This window comes from Anomalospiza imberbis, chromosome 2, assembly GCF_031753505.1.
Source record: "Anomalospiza imberbis isolate Cuckoo-Finch-1a 21T00152 chromosome 2, ASM3175350v1, whole genome shotgun sequence".
NCBI lineage: Eukaryota > Metazoa > Chordata > Aves > Passeriformes > Viduidae > Anomalospiza > Anomalospiza imberbis.
This window is the reverse complement of record NC_089682.1, coordinates 79,455,369-79,476,982: the sequence shown is the minus strand read 5'-3', so window position 1 is coordinate 79,476,982 and position 21,614 is coordinate 79,455,369. Positions and strand designations below refer to the sequence as shown.

General features: G+C 41.1%; 1 protein-coding gene across 6 annotated transcripts in view; it reads left to right on the top strand.

Annotated features, from left to right (window-relative positions):
* The window catches only part of STARD13 (StAR related lipid transfer domain containing 13), a 303,442-nt gene that overhangs the window by 210,746 nt on the left and 71,082 nt on the right, over positions 1 to 21,614 (top strand). The window contains exon 1 of one of the 6 annotated variants that reach the window (XM_068181989.1): positions 19,578 to 20,595. The exons of the other annotated variants lie outside the window; for them this stretch is intronic. The gene's annotated coding sequence lies outside the window, so the exon portion shown is untranslated. Of the gene's footprint in view, positions 1 to 19,577; positions 20,596 to 21,614 lie in introns of those variants that run through there. 6 annotated transcript variants of the gene reach the window in all.

Genomic DNA, 21,614 nt, shown 5'->3' with positions numbered 1-21,614 from the left:
GGCTGACTAGGAATGCCTGATAATCCCATGAAACAGGTCACCAAGTGCACTGGTGGTACTTCTGGGCATCTGAGAAACAGTCTGGTGCTGCAAAAAAATCAGAATTTTCATTGTGTGTGCTTGTCATATGGGGTATGGCTAACATAGCAAATACCTCGTATGTGGATCAAATATCCTGGTCAGAGGTTGAAGCAAGCTGGGGCTTCTTTGCCACTGGGGCCCCATGTCAGGACCATAGAGGCCCATGCATTAGGTGACACCCCAATATAGACTTTGCCCTTTGGGCTGCTTACCTGTTTGTCATCTCTGTGCCTTCTGATTCATTAAATTATGATACAACGCAGTGGAACAGATGCAGTAAGACAGCCTTTCAGCATTAAATCCATTTTGTAATAGTTTCATGCCTGGAAATTCATTTAAGATCTTTATCACCGCCCAGGTTGAATCCAGACAGAGGCATTGGGCGTATTTATCCAAGCGTGGTTTCTCAGGCACAGGCAGCCCCTCACACCAGGTATAAACAAAATCTCTTACCTACCCCTGCAATGAGCAGGTGCTGTCATTCAGTTGCAAGAGCTTAATAGGATTGCAAAAGCTGTACGTGCCAGTCATCTCATGGCAGGGTGATTTCTAATGACCTGCCTCTCTGTTGTGTTTCATTTGTGGAAGAAGCCATCACACAGCTCATCTAAGTGAATTTAGCCCCATTTGTACTTGCCTGTCAACTGTCTAAGCTCTTGTTTAAGCATCTTGCTTATCACAGCAAGGAGGTACTAAAGGTTATTGTTGTCCTGTCCTTTTTAATTATAGCTGGACAGTACTTTAATAAATGGAGACAGAAGTAAACAAGTTTCAGAATAGGAAATGAAGGATTGTATTGTACTGGAGCTGCTACTTAGCATCCACAAATCAGTTAGCTGGAAGCTATACCCTGTTACTGCTAAAGACCTGCATTAGCAGTAGCCTTGTTTCCAAGCCTTTGAGATATATATATATATATATAGTTTTTGCTACCTTATTAATATTCACAGGATGAGAGAAATACAGCCATGAATATCTATCTAGCAATAGACCATTTCGCAAAGACACAAAAGTATTGATTTCTATTTTTCACTGTTCAGTGATGATTAATTTCTCCACACCAGTTGCCATAATTAAGGCTCTTTCTCCTGAGTAGGTGATAGCACACCACACAGGCAGGGGGTTGATGTGCAATGAATAAACACAAATTTTACACCCCAGCTCACACGTTTTAGTGAAAGTGAATAATATATATATGTATATATATAAACTCAGGATGGACATGGATGTTTGTGTTGCTGTCATGCAACAGGAGTCTGAAGTATTGAAAACCTGAGTAATTATTATTTTCTGACAGTGTGTGGTGACTAAGAACGTTTATGAGGCTTGTTGGCCCCAGGATCCAGATGCTGCTCAGGCCATCCACATGCTAGGGCAGATGTAACTACTTAGGGGTGCTGAGCAGAGCCAGAGGCTGTCACAGCTCCTTCAGAGAGGCTGGGGACAGAACTGAGCATCTCAGACTGTAAATTAAGTACTTGTTTTGGATACTCCATGTCACTCTAGTTTCCCACACTAACCCAGTGAGAAAATCAGGCAGCTCAATGCTGTTCTGCATTACTTTTATTTCTTATTTTATATCTTCATGTCTCTGAAATATGATTTTGTTCTAACTTAGAGTATTCCTTAGAGCTCAGTGAGAACTGGGAAATATTTTCCTAATACCGAACAATTACAGATTTTTTTTGGATAGAGGTCCTGCAGAAAATCATGTCATATGTGTGTCTGGTTTGAGAACAATTAAAGTGTTTGAATTTACATTTACATGCATGAAGATCACCTTTGGACTGAGATTAAGCCCAGAAAGCATCAGCCTCAAAGGCTATCTTGACAGAACTTCTAGGAAATGTAAATGAGGGTTAAGAACTGAATTTGTTGTTGAGCAATTATCTTCAAAGCAACTAACACTAAACTAATCTTCTGCAGGAAGTGATGAAGCTCTCTTGCATGGGAGAGGCAGGCTGCAAAATCCTCTGTTAACTGCAGTTGTACGATATGCTCAGTCTTCAGCAATGGAAAAATGAGCTGAGAATAAGTAGGATAAGAGTGAGGGACACTGGCTGGAGACTCGGGTTTGTAGAAGTCTTGCAGCCAAAACTCCTGCGTGAAGCAGTGCCTGGTAGGAAGGGCTGCACAGGCAGGCTGGGAGTGGTGCTTTGCCTTTGGAGTGTGAGGATCTTCTCTGACACACTTTTCTCTCCCAGGATGATTTAATTCGGGTTTAAGCAGGTAATGTCAGTGCCCAAACTCATGTTCAGACCCATGTCCAAATCATTCCTAACCACTCCGATGAGTTGTTTGTGTGAAAAATGAAAGGCTGGGAGTTCTGCCTTGTAGTACGTTATTAGAAAGGAAGGGAGTGTCCCCTGCTTTCAAGAAGAGAGAGGCTTCCTTCATGTTTTACTCATCACTGAAGATTTATTATATCCAAATAAATGCTTTTTCTTCTTAGGCTTCAGCTTTGGAAAACTACAATGCTACATTTTCAAAGCCAATTTAGTTCTTGTGGTATACAGTTTAATAGAACAACTGTGTTAGGCAAATCTCTCTGCAAGAAGAAATACTAATTTGAAAAACTTGGAAATATTGCCTAAGTTTTATTTCATTTTTATTATAAGGAAGTGCTAACTGTATATAAAAAGGCAGAAATCCCAAATGTAATGGTTATATATCATTTGAATGACAATAGCATGAGTTATAAATATATGCTTACTTTTTAAAGATAATAGAATTGTGCTTCTTGCAAATTAAGTAATTGAAATGAGATTAAGGAGTTACTGCAGTTTTAAAAAGCCTTCTTGTTACAAAAAGAAAGAGAAAACAAAACTTCGTGGTTGGTTTCATTTTAATGGATTAATCAGCAATTAGAAAGTAGAAAACAAGTTGGTACCCAGCTCTGTACGTATCTTGGGAGTATAGTTGCGCACTCAGAGCACGACAGACTCATTTTTATCACCAGAGAAAGAAAATTATACCCATAAACAGTTCTTTACTGGAGGCCAAGTCATGATTTGTTGCTGGATCTCAGTGTTTCTGGTCCTGGTCTCAGTGCTGCCCCCTTTCCCAGGCATCTGGCAGTCAGTGATTTGTAAGTTTCAATTAAGTCACTATAAAAAATGAGTAGCTTGAGGGCACTGGTTTATTACTGGTATCCAACTCTGTTTTCATTTACTAAATGACATTCTAAAAGCTTCTATTCTGAACATAATAACCTTAGGGTATGCACTGAGTACAGCCCTGGATGATTCAATTATTTCTGAATGCTCTTCTCTCCCCAAAACATAGGGCTTCGCACATTAGCAGCATGTTTAGTGTTTCACAGTTGTTCTCTTCGCACTCATTAGGGTTTTCCCAGGAACAGGCTGGAGTATACAACTTGCTGCTGCTTCTTGAAAACATGTAACCATTATGTTTCTCTCTAAGTAGCTGACTTCCTCAGAAGAGTGTGTTAAAACTGACAGATATTTACATTTTTTTTTCTTTACAACTGTGTTTTCCCCTTACTGCAAAGTAGGTTTATGAAACCTTTGCATACTTCTCATAAAGTTCAGTTATGGAAATTTATAGGACATGCTTTGTCCACATGAATTGTCAGGTAAAATACAGTTTCCACAAAGTTTTCTGGGAAGTTACTGTGGAGAATCATAATCACTATCAGCATGTGCTGTTTCCAAAACTGTTCCATATTCTGCAGGACAAAAACAGTCCAGACCAAGAGATGAGCCATGAACCTTAGAACTACAGCAAGTCTGCAATTCACAGATCAGAGCTGTCAATAAAATTGCAGAGCTGTGACGATAAGTTATATGGATGAGGAAAAAATGCTGGAAAGAAGGAACATGTCAAAGCCCACACATCTTTTCTGAAGGGACATCAGGAGTGAATGTGTTAACAAGTGCTGAACTTCAGTATTTTTGGTTTTATACAATTTTCCAAATTTCAGTTCATTTCATAGGCAATTTCTGAGTAACGGGATAACAGCCTCATGTATTTGAGGGTTTCCTCAGTTGTTAGTGAAAATCAGAAATTTGCATATTTGCTAAGTCCCTTACCAGTAGTTATCCAGTGTAATTTTGTGCACTCCTGACCCCCCAGCTGCTGTGGTTCCATTGCCAGTACTATACTATGCTGGCATATCTCATATCTCTGAATGGGCATTTCCCCCTCCTGTCTAATCTAGGTATACATGCTCAAAGTAAGTTTGAAGTCTTTTTGCCCTCTGTTCTGCTACTTAACACTTCAACCACCTCAGCTGCCCCAGCTCAGTCCAAACACACACACCAGAGTACTGCTGGGCACCCTGGTATTTCAGTCTCTCAGACTTAAACTCTCTCAGGCCTTTTGTGGCTGAGACATGTGATGGGCATGAAACTTTTGGTGAAATCTTACCATATTTGACAATATTCTGGTGAACCAACGTGTCTTTCAGTATCTCAGCTGGTGAACTGAGGAAGCCAGAGCTGCCAAAGTCCCTTGAGCTGTACAGGGCCAAGTTTCCAGATTCCCTGTGCCCTATTCATGATCTTGGAAATCATGGCAAAGGGTTTCCGACATGCAGCTCAGAGCACTTCTGTTCATATGAGGGTCTTCTGAGTTCATGGACTCAAGTGACTTCAAAACACCTCAGAAGTGCCAAGATTGGAGCTCATGACAGGTGCTGGCTGCTCCTGTTGTAGCTGTTGTCAATGACCTGGGTCTTGATTTCATATCAAAGATTGTGTCATTGCATGCCCTTCCTTTAGCTGGAAAATCAAGAGGCATTAGCAAAGGCCAGAGCCAAGCACTCTTTTTCTGGCATTTCTGAGAGGTGAATAAGTTAGAATTTCATTTTGGAAGAAAATTTAGAAAAATCACCTTTGATCCTACAGAAAATGCAACTGAATTTCTGCATCTCCTGCATGTCCCAAGTAGTGCAGACACATAACTTTCCCTGCTTGTCAACAAGGCCAGAGCAAATGGAAGAACAGGAGAAATCAGTATCTGAGAGCCTCAGGACCAACAAAAGCTTACAGAAGGTAGAAGTAGAGATGGCCTTACTGAAGACCAGAAAATCAATCTCTTTTTTTCCTATTTTCTAACTTGAAAATAGATTTTTAGTTATAAAAGAACATGAATAGCACATTAACTACAAATGGAAGGATGTTTGCATCCACTCAAGCTTGGCAAACAAAACTGTATTACAGCTTAACTTCTGTTGCTTCTGTGGTGCATGTGCTGTTGCAAAAAAGCTGGAATACAAGAGGAAGTTAAGGCATAAAGTATCAGTTGAGGCTTTGTGAAGGCATTGCTAAAATCTTGCCATCTGTGAAGGGGTGAGGTTTAATATTTCTTCCATCTGCAATTCAATGAACTTGTACCAATGAAAATCTGATTAAATTAAAGGGGTAGTCACTTCCAATTATTTTTATTAATGACCATGGATATAAACACTGTAAACATAGAGTTTCTGACACTTAATAGAAAGGTTTGACCTTGTAAAGCTTAAACCCATTAGTTTATTTAACCTGGCCTCCTGTCTATATAATGTGTTGAAAACAGAATTTGGTTGTTTGGCTTCAATATCCTTCCCAGAAACTCAGCCTGTATTGACTAGGAGACAAAAATTTTAAAAAATATAATGTATGAAAATCATATGCTTAACTTCTAATTTGAATTTGTCTGTCCTCACATTTCAGACATTTATTTGTGCTTTCTTTCTGGAATGAAGAGATTTTCACTGTCAGATATAACTACATTCTGATAGAACTATTTATCAAGTTTGAGATTTTTAGATAGGCAAAATTACTGCTCCTCACTATGCTATTACTTAATCCAGTATGTAAACAATTCCTATAGCTGTTTTTTGAACCCTCTCAATTTTTAAAAAAAGGATGTCAAATCTGTCCCCAACATCCTTGCCTGTTTTTTATTCCCCTGACATATCCTTAGGGATCAAATTACACAGCATTTCTTTCCACAGCATTACACAGCTATTTCTTCACCCAGGCCATTTTGGAATCAATGACTTCATGATCACATCATCTTTTCAAAAGATTCTGTCACTCACCTGAAGAAAGAATGAGATTACATCCTAAGGGCAGGGGCTCTTCACCTGGATGGAGGGCAGGCAAATGCAGGAAAGTTGCTGATTATAGGGAAGAAAATTGATTCTAAGGAAAGCTTTAAAATCCCTTTGTGGCTGTCCTGGGGCAGTATTTTGGATTTTGAGGTTGGCAGTTCATCAGTGTTGAAATGGAGGAGCAGGAAGCACAAGGGCTTTTGGGTAGGAAGTGAGTAGCATGTGCCTCCTTTTTGTTGGGATGGTATCCTGTAGATTTCATTGCTCACAGTATGGATACACAGTGATACTGCCCTGGTAGTGCTTCTGTCATATTTTTAGTATGTTTCTAGTTATTTCAATGGGGAAAAAAGATGTATTTTAAGTGGAAAATCTCTTTCACATTCATTCCAGTCAGAGTCAGCCTCTTGAAAATCCATTTAAAGAACAAATCATGGGCCTCTGAAAAGAGAAGCAGGAAAATCTCAAAAGCATGAAATTCAGTGATTTGGAATAAAGGAAGCTTAAAACAGACAACATCTGTTGTTTTCAACCCCGTGGGATTTTCTGGTTTTTTTTTCCAAATCCCAGTCCTTAATGAAGAGCAATGTCAGATTTAGAAAGGAAAAAAAAATTTATACAAAATTAGAAATGTGTCTGGAAATCTGAAATCCTTGAGTCTGTGTCTGCCAGTGTCTGCTCCAGATCTGTCTTTGCTAATGGAGACAGGTCCAAGTATTGTGTCATCACAACAGTTTACAAGTGCTACCATATATTTAATCAGTCTACAATGGGATAAATATTTGTTGGAGAAAAAGAATTTCTATTTAATTTTTAATGGCCAAAGCCAGATGCAGAATTGGACCCAGAAGCTAGGTGGAATTGCTATGGTATATACGATAGCATAGGCTGCTTAAAATAGTTCTGGGATCACACAATTTCAGGGAAATGCAAAAAGTTTCAAAGAATAACCAGGGTTACTAAGATATTGCTAGAAATAGCTTTTTATAGTCAACAGGTTTTTGAATGCTATATTTCAGCATACTAAATAAATGCATATGTAAACCACCTTCTGTCAAAATAACTTCTGATATAAACTTTGTTTTCCTAAAGTTTTGGAAAACTTTAAAGCAGTTCTGAGATATTGAATCAACATACCAAGGTCTTTACAATGTAATATCTGGCACTTCAGGTATCCTGTGCTTTCTGCTTTTTGTGTTAGAAAAGGAAGTGTAAAGGGAAGTAATCTGAAAGTAGCTAAAACACTTCACACTTCCTGTTGCTGCAGGTATGGGAGTAACCTTTTGGTAGTATAAGATCATCACATGCACTGACATATTTTTCACATTGTGCCATGAAGCCAGACAAGAAAATTACTGAATTACATCACAAACAATCTGATCTACAAACAAACTGACGTGCTATGCAGATTTCTGACTTAAGAGAAGAATTAAGTTGATTGTGTGAAATAAACCTGAGCTTTTTGCCACAAGTACATCCCTGAAAATTTAAATTCTATCCTGTGTGTGAGTAAAAATTCATACACCCTTAACTCTGTGAGGGAAACCAAGGAAAAAATCTTTGGATGCCTTGTTAGCAGCTATCTTGATTAGAGGGATTTGTCTCTTAAGTTGTCGCTATTCCTTGCTCAGCAAGTTGCACTGATCACAAGTGCCACCAAGCCAACATCCCTTCCTGAGCTGAAAATCCAATTACCATTCTTTTTAAAGTCACATACCTTGCCTATGTCCTTTGTTGCTGTTGCAGCCTTTCGGCTGGCCTTCAGAGTGCAGTCCAATTACAGTTATCTTCTTGCACAGGGCTTTGGCAATTCTAATGTGTTGACTATACCTGCCAGCTGCCTTGACATCCACACAGCACTGCAGCTCTTGTGCACCCATTTGCAAAGACCTGTAAACTGCATCTTAACCTTCACTGTTTGCAGTCCAGAGGTACACAGCTTGGCTGCTGAAACTCCATGTCATAGGGAAAAAGATTTTGGAGGATGACTGCATGGCCTTCTCAGAGCTGGTGGAGCCATTGCATTTCAGTCTGTGGACATATGTAGGAAAGACCACGAAACAGAGCACTTTGCTTACAGCCTCCCTCTTCCCCCCAGTAATAATGGTCTTGTTTGCCAAGCCAAATGAAGACCTGGCAGGGGGAAATGCACGTGGTGCTAAGCAAGTCCTTCCCTTTGCATATATGTACTGTTACATGCCTATACCAATAATAAGTCTGATTTCTCCATGAGCTGTGCTGAGGAGTTCTTTCAAGATACACATCTCTCTTAAGCTCCTTCACAGAGCCTTTACAAGCAGCATGTGTATGGAAAGAATTCAACAGCTCTGGAGTGCATCACAGATACGTTTGTTAAAGCAGTGTGTGTATGGTGGTTTTTGTTAGTGGACTATAAAGTAATGAAAAACTTAGTCATGTAACTTCAGCTTTGTTTTCCATTCTTATTAATGCTGCTAACACATCTCTGATAGAGCTGAGTTGCAGTTGTACAAGGGAGGATTAGCTTGATTCCTAGCTTTATTAATGATGCTGATACTGTTATTTTATTAAGGTTCTTGTTATTTTTGCTTATCTTGGACAGCTCTGAGAGGTTTTTTATGCAAGTAAAAAGAAGGGGCATGAACTCTGTGGTAAATCCACTGACTCAGTTTAATATTGACAGCTTTATCTGGACTTAAGCCACTGTATATGGGATCCAAACCTGAGCTGACTTCTGACTGTGAGCACACAAGCACACAGGAATTTTTTTTTTTTTTTTTTTTTTTTTTTTTTTTTGTGAATTTGGTAGTGTTTCAATGTTTGCTGTAGTCTTGTAAGTCTAGATGGTTTAAGGTTCATTCACTATGTGAGCTGGCCATCTGCTCTCTGTAATTGCAAATTCACTTCCAGTATTAATGAACTGTTCCTGTGTTCTTGCATTTCTCTGAAATGCCTCCGGCAACTGTTCCTTCCTCACATGGAAAAGTCACAGCAGCTGTGGGATTCACAAGGACCTCAATGCTTGTCTCTTGCTACACTTCTGGCAGCAAACTGCAAAGTGCAAATAACTTTTCTAACTACCTAATAACTGCAAGCCCATTAAGTGTAAATTCTGTGACACCAGAAAAATAAAACCAACCAAACCACTTGCTTTAAAAGAGCTTTAATGGGATTAGAGACTGTATGAACACCTGGGGTTGCTCTCAGGGCTGCCTAACTGGAACACATTAGAGATAAGGACCCAGCTTTGACTTGAGTGTTGGCCAGCAGGACTGCAAGCTGCCCAGTGGAGCTGGGGCTGGAAGTGTGAGGTGAGAATGTGCTTCCACATCTCCCAGCACCCCCCTCCCTCATACTTGCCTTCATAAAGTGGAAAAACACTCGTGCCACTTCCCACATTTTTCTTTTGCCAGCAAACCACCAGACTTCTGTTTTCTTAATAGCAACAAAAAAAAAAAAAAAAAAAAAAAAAAAAAAAGTTGTCTTCATGAATGCAGCCAGATCTGTCTTAAATTTATTTACCCTCCTTTGATAAAGGACCAGTCCCCAGCAAGAGACCCAGACACTGCTTTGCACACTGCTCCCAGCACACTGGTTTGGTGTGCAGGTGTGCTGCACCCTTCACAAACTGTGTGTTGGTCTCCTCCTGCTCTGGAGCTGCTCTCACAGCATGAGCTCTACTGTGGCATCCCTGCGTGCTGCCTCGGGGCAAGCCAAGTGCCACAGCCCAAGGATCCCCATCACACTGTGCTGGGAGGGCCGTCAGCCTCCTCCAGGGCAAGGGGCATCAACCCAAACAGCACTGAGGCACTTAGCAACAGCTACCACTGAACATCCTTACGAAATGCAAAAGCCAAAATCCTCTTCTTCCACACTGAACTGCCTGAGTTGTACACTTGGACACAAACTACCTGATCACTAGTTTCCTGTAAAATGGCCATCCAAGGATGCAGTGGCACTCACATTTTGAGTCATACCTTAATGCTTTTGAGATGGATGACTACCAGCCAGAAGGTACTTAAACCCACATTCTCTAGTCTTAATAGACTGTTTCACCACAAGGTTGCCAAGTACTTGAAAGCAATACAAGACAAATAAATACACGTTTTTACTAAGGTCACTGGTTTTTATTGGGCTGCCCTAAAATGTCATTTTAGGAATTGTGTGACATTTATGCTGTTTAATGATCTGTGGCACAAGTATGGAACATGACAAAGGTTGTAGAAGACACAAAAGTATTTAACTAATCCAGATGGCAGAACACAAAGGAACTTAAAAAAGGGACATAATTAAGCTAGGTGTGTTCACAGCAGAGATGAAATTCAACATTGCAAAAAGCAGGGCAATCGATAGCTGTGAAGAATAATCTGATCTACATTGACCCTTTGTAGTTTTTTAGATAACCTGTCACAAGCTTGCAAGAATATATTTAGATGTGATTTCCAGCCTTAGGCTCTCTAAGGGCCATGTTCCTGTGCCTCCTGTGGAAGCCCAGGGTTGATGTATTCCCTTTCAGCACAGCTCTGGGCAGGTCTCCTCTCCTAATTTTCATCTGCTTCCCTGTGTCCCTCACAGAGGTGTGCGATATAATCCCTGAATAACCAGTGAAGCCCCACTTGGAGTCAAACTGGAGAAACTGTATATTGCTTTTTTTTGTTATACTACCCCTCTGTGTTTCTCGGCGTGAGAAACACCCTCGGATTTCTTCCCCACAAAGCAGCCCCACGGTGTTTTTCTGTGCACATGTGTTTGTTGCTGCAGTTCTCCAGCAATCGCTGCTCATTAAGTCCCCCTCGTGCTTGGCATCCTTGCTGTTGACTGCTGCGGCTTGCCAGGCTCCAGTGAGTGATGTTCAAAAAGCACAATTAATTTGAAAAGTGACCCATTACATTTGGCTACTCATTGTTTACTTTGGGCTTGTCACAGAGGAGTAGCTTCCCTCCGGGCAGCTGTAGCTTCTCATTTTTCTGATCACACTCCTCATCCATCTCCTCCTCAGGTTTCCAGTTGTTGTTGAGCAGAGCTACCCACAGCAGGTTCCGCTGCTCCCACTGGCCTGCCAGGACTGGGGTGCCTCGCTGCACTGAGGAAGCGTTAATATTTTAATGTCAGAAGAAAATAGGTCTCATTTTTTGGCGCTTCCCATTCCTCATCTCCTCTTCACTGGATTGTGAGAGCCGGGCCAGGGCAGGCGTAAGGCCTTCACGGCCTCTAGTGGGCAACGGCCAGAGCTGCAGGACTTGCCAGCCGCTAGCATGGAAAGGAGCGGAGTGTTTTCTGGAAATGGGGATATGTTTACCCTGGTTTCCTATGGAAACAAGGCTTGTGCAAACACTCCCTCTGTGTGCGCTGGCTCCACGCCCTCGGCGGCTCCGGAGCCTGATTTCAGGTTGATTTGACAGAGGTGCGGGGATTTCGCAACCAGTGCCTCCAGCGTTTGTGTCAGTGGGTGTGCCTGTGCCAAGGGGGAACTTTAACGTGTTTTCTAACAGCAGGATTATTATTGTGCAACTTCACACAGTACAAGACACCAAAAATAATGGCATCAGAGAGAGTTTGCGTGTATGGGAAAAGCTGCTTTGAAATCCCTTGTGAGTCACTTTAGTACATGTGCCCATAGAAATCCTGACTTTTAGTTTTGTTTGATAATTTGATTATTGGAGACTTCAAGAACATGTCTTTTCCATGACACTGTCAGATAGTCCTGCTGGGAAGGGAGAGGGGAGAGTCCATGTTGCTGAGACTACCCAGATCATCACAGCGCACTGCCTGCTTTGTTGCTTATAAACTAAACTGGTGCTTGAAAGACCCAAATCTTGTATTTTCTTTTTTTTTTTTTTTAGCTTCCCTCTTTAGACTGGTTTATAACAGCACTCATTAAATATAGCAAATTAAAATGAAGCTCAGAGATGGATTCTTCATCAGAGTTCAGAGAAGCAGTTTCCATATGTCAGTAGGAACAAAGGAATTAATTTAGACCACTTAAAATTGTCCTGCAAAGTGGCTGCACATGTGATGCATTTTCTTTTCTTTGTTTTTGCTTGGCTGTATTAAAGATAGGAGAAAAGATATGGCTGGACTGCAGGCTCACTTTGGGTTAATCCAACAAGCAGTGCTTCAAGTGAACAAACAGAGATGTGTTGTCTCCTTAATCATGACTTGCTTCTTGCAACATTTGTGTTTGAAAATCTCTTTCTCAAGTCACAGGTTGAATGCCTTGGTTTTAGAGCATCCAAAAATATTTTTAAATATAGTGAGATGGATTTAGATTGAAGTTGTAGGAAGTTGATCTCTAAGTGTTACTGAAGTGGTTAGGATGGGATTTTCATTTTAGAAGCACTTACTTCTCATGTGTTGCAAACACTTGAAATGACAGAATTACTGGTAATGACTTTTCTGAGTTCGTACCACAAATGCCAAGCCTGAAAATACTGAAAATGACTCACATGGAACCATTCTGCTTTGTCCTTGGATACAGAGTATTTCACAGAGGTTTTTTTTACACTCTCTTTTTTCCTAGAAGTGATTTTTGTAAACAAAACCGCAGTGTGGCCTTTTAGTGCTAGGAAGTCTTTGTTGAATTTGCCAAGAGAGTTAGAGAAGGACAAGACCAAGTGTGGCATCATTCACCAAATGTGGTATGCAGAAATAGGTCTAATTGGGACCATCTTAGGAGGTAGTAGTGTATTGTAAGTTAAATCAAATATTGCTGTCTCCAACTCTTCTGAAAAATCCTTTCTTTCTGATCCCTTGTACTAATGCTCTTCATTTCTAAAACCCAGTAGTGGCCTCTGCCTTGGCTGCATTGGTTGTAAATGATAGTCTCACATGTCTGGGTGCCTTCCCAGCACTGACATACATAATCAAGATCCTTATATCAAATCTCACTTTGCAGGAAATTACTTTGGGAGAATCCATCATCTTCTTTGCCCAAAGCTGCATAATGTACTGCCAGTTTTTGTTTTTCTTTCATTTTTCCCCCTCTGTAAATCATGCTAAAAGATCTGAAGGATGATGGTAATAGAAATATGATTAGTGAAGCTTTTTGTGCTTATGTGCATTGAAAGAAAATGAATTTGTCAATAGAACAACTGACCAAAGAACCAAAGTCAGATTTCTTGGATTTCTGAAAGGTCAGGAAGACAAGGTTTCATACCTCGATCATGCTGAGTTTTGCTCAAAAAGAATCTTTGCATGTTTAAAAAATAAATTTTATATCGTGAAATAGTCACCAACCAGACTCATTTGCTTTCTCTTCAGTCAGTGTGAGGATGAGAGAATCACACACTGAGGGGCATCATTAACAAGGAGAATTCATGCCCATTCCCCTAAGCAATTGTTCAAAATAAACCTCTGCTGTCTTGATTATAGCCTATTAAGCTTCAGAGCAATTCCTCAGATGAGTTGTCAGCATGTAAGCATTTTTTTCTCCTGATGTTTGAGGCAGGGATGTGCACAAAAACTTTGTCTTTTCTTCTTGGTTAGGGACAGTTTTCTCCTATGATAAGTACTGTTCTTAATTTTAACAAATCCTGCCTTAAAATCTCTGGGAAATGCATGATACTCTGTGAGAGGTGTGAGTGGAGCTGGTTTTGTAGTAGGAGATTTATGTATATGGATGTGTTGTGAAAACTTCATGTTTTCAGTGGAAGTGAAAGAGGAGGTACTGGGACATTTGTTTCCTCCCAAGCTCCAGTCTGCAGTAGTAAAGGTAGTAAAAAAACTTGTACCAGGAGAGGTGCTTTGTGGAGAGATCTGCTTGTCTGATTTCCTAAGTAAGGCTATGAATTTTTGCATGTAAATGTAGGAGCTGAGTTGCCATAGTGTATTTAAGGCCTAACATCCTTCACTCAACAAATACAATAAAGTGTATTTGTTGAGTGAAGGATGTTAGGCCTTAAATGCCGGGAATGTTCTGGCCATAATTTTAAAATGTCTGCATTTAGATGCTGTTATTTATTTCTGATCTGCAAATGTATTTTGGTCAGGCCTTAAGAAAATTAGTATCAGTAGCACATCAACTTTGAGATTCCATATATCCTATGGAATAACCTTGATCTATTTGACATAGTCTCAGATCCTTCTTGCTCATAAAGAGATGTTTGGGAAGATAGCAGTCTAGTCAGATAAATTACCTGAAATAGTCACAGACCTGGCATTGAGATTTGATGGTGATTAATCTATACTTAGTGCTGACACAGTCAGCTGCCTTAACTACGGCTGCTGTGAGAGACAAGAAATTTCACCCTGGGCAGTGACCATACCTGTTACAGAAACTTCAGCAGTCCCACTAGAGCAGCATTTGGAAGGAGGCCCTTGAAGTCTTAGGCAGTACAGGATGTGTTCTCGTCCTTTTACTGCTCCTCAAGCCAGTGGTGCTCTAGCACTTGGCTGGGTATTTGTGGAACACTGTTTCCATATGTATTAGTGCTCGAAACCATTAAGTGTTCCACAGCTCTTTTACAAGAGGAGTAATTACATCCTGTTGGCAGAAATTACTCCCGCTGTTTAATTTGGAAACCATATTCTTTGCCTCCAGCCTTGTATTGCTACACAGCAAGGAGTGACTGCATTTTCTGCACCGGGTGGTGGCACTTCTCTCTGACATGTGCATGGGGGATGATAGCAATGTTGGTGCTGATCCTCAGGATGACATTTCAGGTTTGTCTGTGAACAGTTAATTTTAAATGGTGCAGGCATATAGATTCAGAAATCCAACTTTTATTCACAGCAACAAAAATATCTTTTCTAGCTCTCATTTCCCTGCATAAGGGATGCTGGACCAGCCCCCGGGTGCATTGGGTCTTGAGGCAAATGCTGATGCTGAACATTTCTCTCTTACTCTGTCCTTTTAAAGCCTTTTATGTACAGAAGGAAACTAGCACTGCAGATGATTATTGTCTACTAATGGTGTTTTTAATTACTGATTTTCAGGACACCCAATTAACTTTCTGCTGAAAACAAGGATTTTTTTTCCTCCCTTGAAGCAAGACAGTGATTTATATTTTAATATCAACTTCTTAAAGTTTTGACTCATGCAGCAATTCCAATAATTTTTATTTCTGAACTCTTTGAAGCATTTTAATATACTAAGGAAATACTGTACCTCTGTCATCCACAAAGTGAACCTCATGTTAAGCAGGGCTTGCTGTCATTGAAGCATGGCAAGTGCCATTTTCAGGGCCGTTGAGATGCCTTGTCACACAGCGTCTCCTTAGTGGGAGCATACAGCCACACTGACCCAGGCCCAGCCTGCAGGAGCACTGAGCAAGGGGAAGGTGCCATTGAATTGAGCGTGGCACTGCTGGTCCTTGGGGAGGGAATAATATTGGAAAGCAGAGCTTGGTGAAGAGTGTTTGGAATCAGGATGGAGTTTATCAGCTGACCAGTTCAATCAAACCAAAGGGAATGGTGTTGGGCTGGGCTCTGGGAGCCCCTGCTTTGCCCGTAGACAAATGGGAGATCAGCAGTCCTTTGGTCGCGTGATGAGTAAAGCAGAGAGGCGCTGCTTGGCTTCCACAAGTGAGACTCAAGCTGTATATTCCAGAGCTGAAAAACATTTATATTGGCTATTAAAAGGGAACACATGTGGCACAGAGATATGCCATTTTAACTCCAGAGATTTTCCAGCAGAAGACTAAATGAGGACCAAGTGTAAATGAGAGAGGTTTTTCTGAAAAGTAAGTTAGGTAATGCATATTTTGATTCTTCAAAGAATGTGTTTGATTTAAAATGCAAAAGTGTATGGATTTCTCATCAGGTGGAGATAGCACAACTGTCCTACTTTACATAACAACCACAATACTAAATGAATGACAAATAGTTCAGGATCTCTTTGGGAAATGGCAGTCAGAGGTAGGAGCATCTGCTGCATGAAAGCTGCCCAGGAGAAAATCCCCCAGACAACATGTTGTTATTAAAGTTTTCTGTTTTAAATAGGAAGCTTTCAATTTGCCTTTTTATTTTGATTTTGCCTCAAAAAATTCATTTTGATTCAGAGTTTCAAATAGTAATAACCCAGGATTATTTTTTCTTTCCCCCTTGTCTTCTTGCTGAAAGTGATGCAGCACTTTATGTTCCCTCGTCTCTATAACTGATCAAATTCCATCATCTCTAGGAGAAAATATGAGTGCGTTTCTAAGTGAAACCTGAAAACAGGGTTCATCCATTCCTGGAAGCACAAAAGTAAAACCTTTGCCTCAAGTTCTCCTCCAGAATCTGCCAGGATTAGCAGAGGACATGCAATAAGAAAGTGGGATGAAAGGAAGGGGTCGTACAGTGAGGCACTGGCTCCACTGGCTCCATGTGCCCTTCCTCTGCAGCTAGCTAGTCTGCAGTTTACCGTGGTTATCAGTGGCGTGGTAGCGTGATTAGGGAACAGAAGCAGGAAATGCTGGCAAAATCTGGGAGGCTGGCAGTTAGAAGCAACAGAGGAGATCAAAGGCTTGAGTGCGTTTGCAGACTGGAGAAAAATTGCAAGTCACTCCTGAAATGTGGGCTGGCAGTGCAGCCCAACCATTGGGTTTGTCTGGCAGTGTATTCCCATGGGACCCTGAGTACGTGGCACTGGGGGGCACATCTGCAATGCTGCACTCAGTTCTCCTTTCCTGTGATCCAGCCCCCACTCAGCTGGCACCAGGGGATTCAGAAAAGCTGTTAGAGGGGAAGTGGCTTGTTTTATCAAAGGAGACTGAAACAGGGCTGTGCTGTAGTCTCCAGGATCGAAAGATCTCCTGGCTGGTCTTGTTGCCTTCAACTGGATGGTGAAAATTAATGAGGAGAGCTTGAGCTGGAGGACCCAAGTGTAGCTCATCTGTGGAGAAGTTTCAGCTGAACAGGGATGTTCAAATTATCAGAGAAGGAAAGCTTCAGAGCAGTGGTACAGAGGATCTGTAGGCAGACACAAGTGCTTGTCTTCATACATAAGCATCTTCATATTGCTCACCTTTCCATCAGTATCCTCATACCTGTTGTTTCTTCTCAAAGAACTCAAGACTTTCCCACATCTGTCTAGTGTCTCATGCATTCTGTCTTAGCAAAGCAAAATCTGACAGTAAGAAGAAATCATGTGTTCTTGAGTACCTTAGAGTTTTAAGATACAAAAGGTGAGGTTTTTAACAATTATATTTACCACATTATAGGCAAATACGCTATAGTCAGAGTGCCTTTAAACTGTTAAAAATTTTCAGCAGACAAACTCAGGGTAGAAGGCTTGACATATTAAATATACCCAATTCCCAAAAAGAGTTCAGGGCCAAGCCGGCATGGCTATCCTGGTTGCATGGAGAAGTCTGAGCTCTTCGAGTTACAAGTCACTGGAGGGAAATGGCAAGTTATTTATTCCTTCTCCTTCCCTTTCCCAGTGCAGTTATGGGGAGCCGAAACCATTTGTGAGCTTGGTGTGCCAGCAGGGTCTCAGCAAATCTCACAACCATTTCCAGGTGAGGGGGAAGTGAAGGCTGCACAACAGTGACAGGAGGAACTATCCTGATGTCCTTCATCCCTGGGACAGCATATGTACTACCAAACAAGGGAGAGTGAGGGATCCCCCAGCCAGGGAACACAGACGGACTCATGTTCACACTGCTTAGGAAGAAGTTGGTAGAAGTGGTCCAGAACAGGGACCAACAATGCAGGGGATCGTTCCATGGCCTTGGGGTCAGCCATACTGGGCTGCTGTAGGACTTTGTTCACAATTAGCAAGTATTGTGGCCCAGTAAAAGATTTGCAGAGAGAAAAAGTCCTGATAAAGTCCTGAAAAAGTCCTGATAAATCATCATCTATGCTACCACATTTTGCTGCCTTATTGGGGATTTACTCTAGTTTGAGCCTGTGAACTGAACACTCAGTCGTGGTAGCAGCAGATCTTCCCTTTCACCCCCAAAGAACTCAGTGCACTTTCTGGAGCTACACCACATGGAGGACAATGTATAATAAATATATTTATTTCCACCTGCAGCAAACATTTTCTTGTTGTTCAGGTGATGGTCAGCAATCTCAGAGCAGAGAAAGAGCAAATCTTGCCGTCTGTACCATAGACATTACTCCAGACATTAAAATAAATGCTCTATAAAAGTCCTTGGAAGATTTCCATCTTATAGTGCATGTCACACTGTTTTATTGAGTATTTAATCTCTTTGGAAACCTTTGCTAGAGATTCAAAATTCTGTTATTAGTCAACTGGATATGTACTACTGATGGGTCTCATTTATGGATTTTCAAGTACACTTTAAAGGTCAAACAAGTAATTTTAAGCGGTTATGTGGGGGTTTTTGACAGCTGATAAGTACTGAATGTACCACAGCACCTGGAAAGCAGATTTGCTATATTTACCATTGCATATTTGGATTTGGTGCAGGGATAGTGCTCTGCCCACACTCATTTCACTCTCCATCATCAAATTACTGGCACTGATCAACCAATGCATCCACAGGAGAGAACTGTCATTGCAGCACTTCAGATCTGAGTCACAGCTTGGACAGGGGCTCAGGACCTGTGTCTTATGGCTGCTGGTTAAAAGACTAGTAGCTGCATCACAGTGGTGTTGTCCTTGGCTCAGAGCATTCCTGGCTACTTAATCCATACTGCTTTCTCCTGGGCTGCCAGGCTAGTAACCATTTGGAAATTAGTCTGGTGTGGTTGTTCTGAAATTTTTGTGTGCAGGTCACTCATGCCGTGGTGGTGGAGATCACAAGGTGACAACTGATTGTCCTCACTTACTGTCTGCAGAACTGAAAGCAAAGAAAGTTAGAGTATTTTCAACAGTATCAGTCATGGACTGGGAGCAAGGCTTGAGCTCGGGTGCTGTGGCATCAGCTTCTATCAGGTGAACAAAAGGGCTGGCTGCAGTGCTTATGGGAGCAGCAGTACCTACGGGGATGAGCAGAAAGGCTGACCAGCCCCAGAATGAAACAGGAGATTCTTCAGCTTAGGGGAAAAAGTCAAATTGGATCTGACAGAAGCGCACAGATTCATCTATCATGTGGAAAAACTGAACTTGGGAGAATTGTTGTGCATGTAATGAAGTGGTTAGAGAGTCAGAATAAATAGACAAAAAGTGCTTTGTTTGGTGTTTTTCCACTGCATTTTTGGAACACTGTAGGGTAGGGTAGACGAGACTCAAAAAGGGATGACATCCACTCATAGAAGACCAGTGATGCAATAGTTCAGCTCCAGCAGCTGGTAGGAGAAGCCCACAGGTCCCAGCTTGCTGAGAGTTGAGCAGCACACTTGGGGAAGAGTTGCTGTTGGCACACGCTGCTCTTGCACACTTCCCTGATTGGAAACCTGAGGAGTTCTTTATCAAGACTCCAACAGCAGCTCAGTTGCTCTTCAGTGTGGGCAGCAGTCAGGGGAACTCACGGGCCACCAGGACACAGGCAGCTGTTAGTAAGGAAGGAGTTGTTTTAGCCCTGACCATACTTTAGCTGGAATGCAGCTCTCACCATAGAACAATCCAAGAGAAAACACCAGGATTTTGCAGCCTATTCAGACTGTATCCAGATCTGTCCAGTCATTTTTCATTTCCACAGCACAGTTTCTTAAGAAGATCTGGAAGGTGGACGATTAGAACAATTAACAGTTTACAGAAACTCAGCTCTGTTTTGCTGTTTTCGTGGGAAAAAGTTCATAGTGCTGGTTTTATGGTGCCACCTTGCTTTTATACTCCATGCTTTGTTAAACATGGTAATGAGCTCAGCGCTGTGTAGTGCACTTAGTGCTGTGCAGAAAATAAAAATATTTCCTGCCCACATTTAGAAGAGCTGCTGTGATGGTAAAGTCTCTTTCAAGCTTAGGGCTGCTAGCCTAAACACTGTGTACACTGGGCTGGTCTGTCAGAAAGCTCTGTATTGCAAATGTAAATTTATCTTTGTAAGAATGAACAAGCTCCTTTTTAAAGCACAGCACTTTATAAAGCAGTTCACCGAGGCAGAAGGTTTTGCCATATTTTCCCCGTGGAACAGAGAGGAGTTTTGTATTACATTAATCAGCATCTAAGCCCTGAAGGTCACAATTATCTGGCCACTATTTTTCAGTATTAGTGATTTTAGTACATGATTAACTTTCATGTGTGCATCATTAAGATGAGGAATTGTTTTTGAAGTTTCAAATAGAGCAGCAAGTCTTAGCTGTAGCATTTGCCATACTTACCCAGCTACTCTTAAAAGGGATGATTTATAGAAAATCCAGCTGTGAGTTTTCGTTTCTTCAAGAGGAGGAGGCGGGACTAGGAACAACCTAAAACCAAGCGGAGCATTGATCAGAGTAGAAATGATGTAGAGCACAGCTCCACAGACAACAGCTAAGCATTGTGGAAGTATTAGCTGGCAGCGATAAGGAGGCGGAAGCAGAGCTCGGTGACAGAGGAGCCATCTGTCAGGAACTGGGAATCCGATTTCAAGAGAGCAGAAAATGAAGTAAAGAGGAAAGTGATTTTGGTTCAGAGGTGCAGTGGAGCCCAAGGATATCTGTGGACAGTAAGTGTCTATACTGGAACAGGGATGTTTAATACAACAGCTAATACTGTTTGAAAGGGCTTTTCAGCTTTGAACAGACATACGTAGCTCCTGTATTAAATAGCTTTTACTTGAAGTTTTTATTTATTTGTAAGATGTAAATAAGCTTATCTGTTTGAGGTGGCATGTTTCAAAACTTGTAAACAAACTTTAAAGCTGCTGGTGCCCCTTACTTCAGAGCATTGTTTTTATTTAATAAGGTCACCTCCAATCGAGGATAAGATTTATTCGTAACCTTTCAGAAAAATATCTTAGAAGAAAAGGCTGTTTTGGCCCCAGCTGTGAGGTGAAAAAGGGTAGGCAAGAATATTTTTTCTGGAAAGGGGAAAGGAGTTCCCACCCAAATAGATCTAAACTAACTGGAACTACAGTGTATAAACACCCCGGGGCTAAATCCTACCCTCAGTTACACTGATGTAAGTCAGGTTTAAGTCTACTGTAGTTAATAAAATTACTCCTGATTTAATTAAGGATAGAATTTGGTTGCACATTTCTTAATAATGAAAAAGCCCCATGGTTCTTTCTAAAGTGCATTTTATGTTAACAGATTATTAAGGACTTGATTGAAAATATGTTAAAATTAATTGAAAACTCACACTGTGATGCATCTTTTGTCATATACTTGTATTCTTCTTTGGAATTAGCACAAAAGCCAGCGTGAGATATTGTAAGCAATCGTATTATTTCTTGTTAGCAGGTTCTCAGATAAGGTTTGCATTGCTCTTAATTTCATGGTTTTTTCACTTCAGTGGCTTGTATTTGGGGTGATATGCTTTAATCCTAAAAAGGTTTGTGGAGCTCCAGCTGAGAGTAATAAGATCATATCTGTCGCAGAAGTGTCAAAGTTCTGTACAAGACCCCAGACTGTCTGATTGGGAGTGAAACTGTTCTATTACAAATTGTACAGAAAAATTACTCTTGTTGCTGTGGTTTTAGTGTACGAGTTAGAAGCAGAAGCATTGGCTGCTGACTGAGAAAAA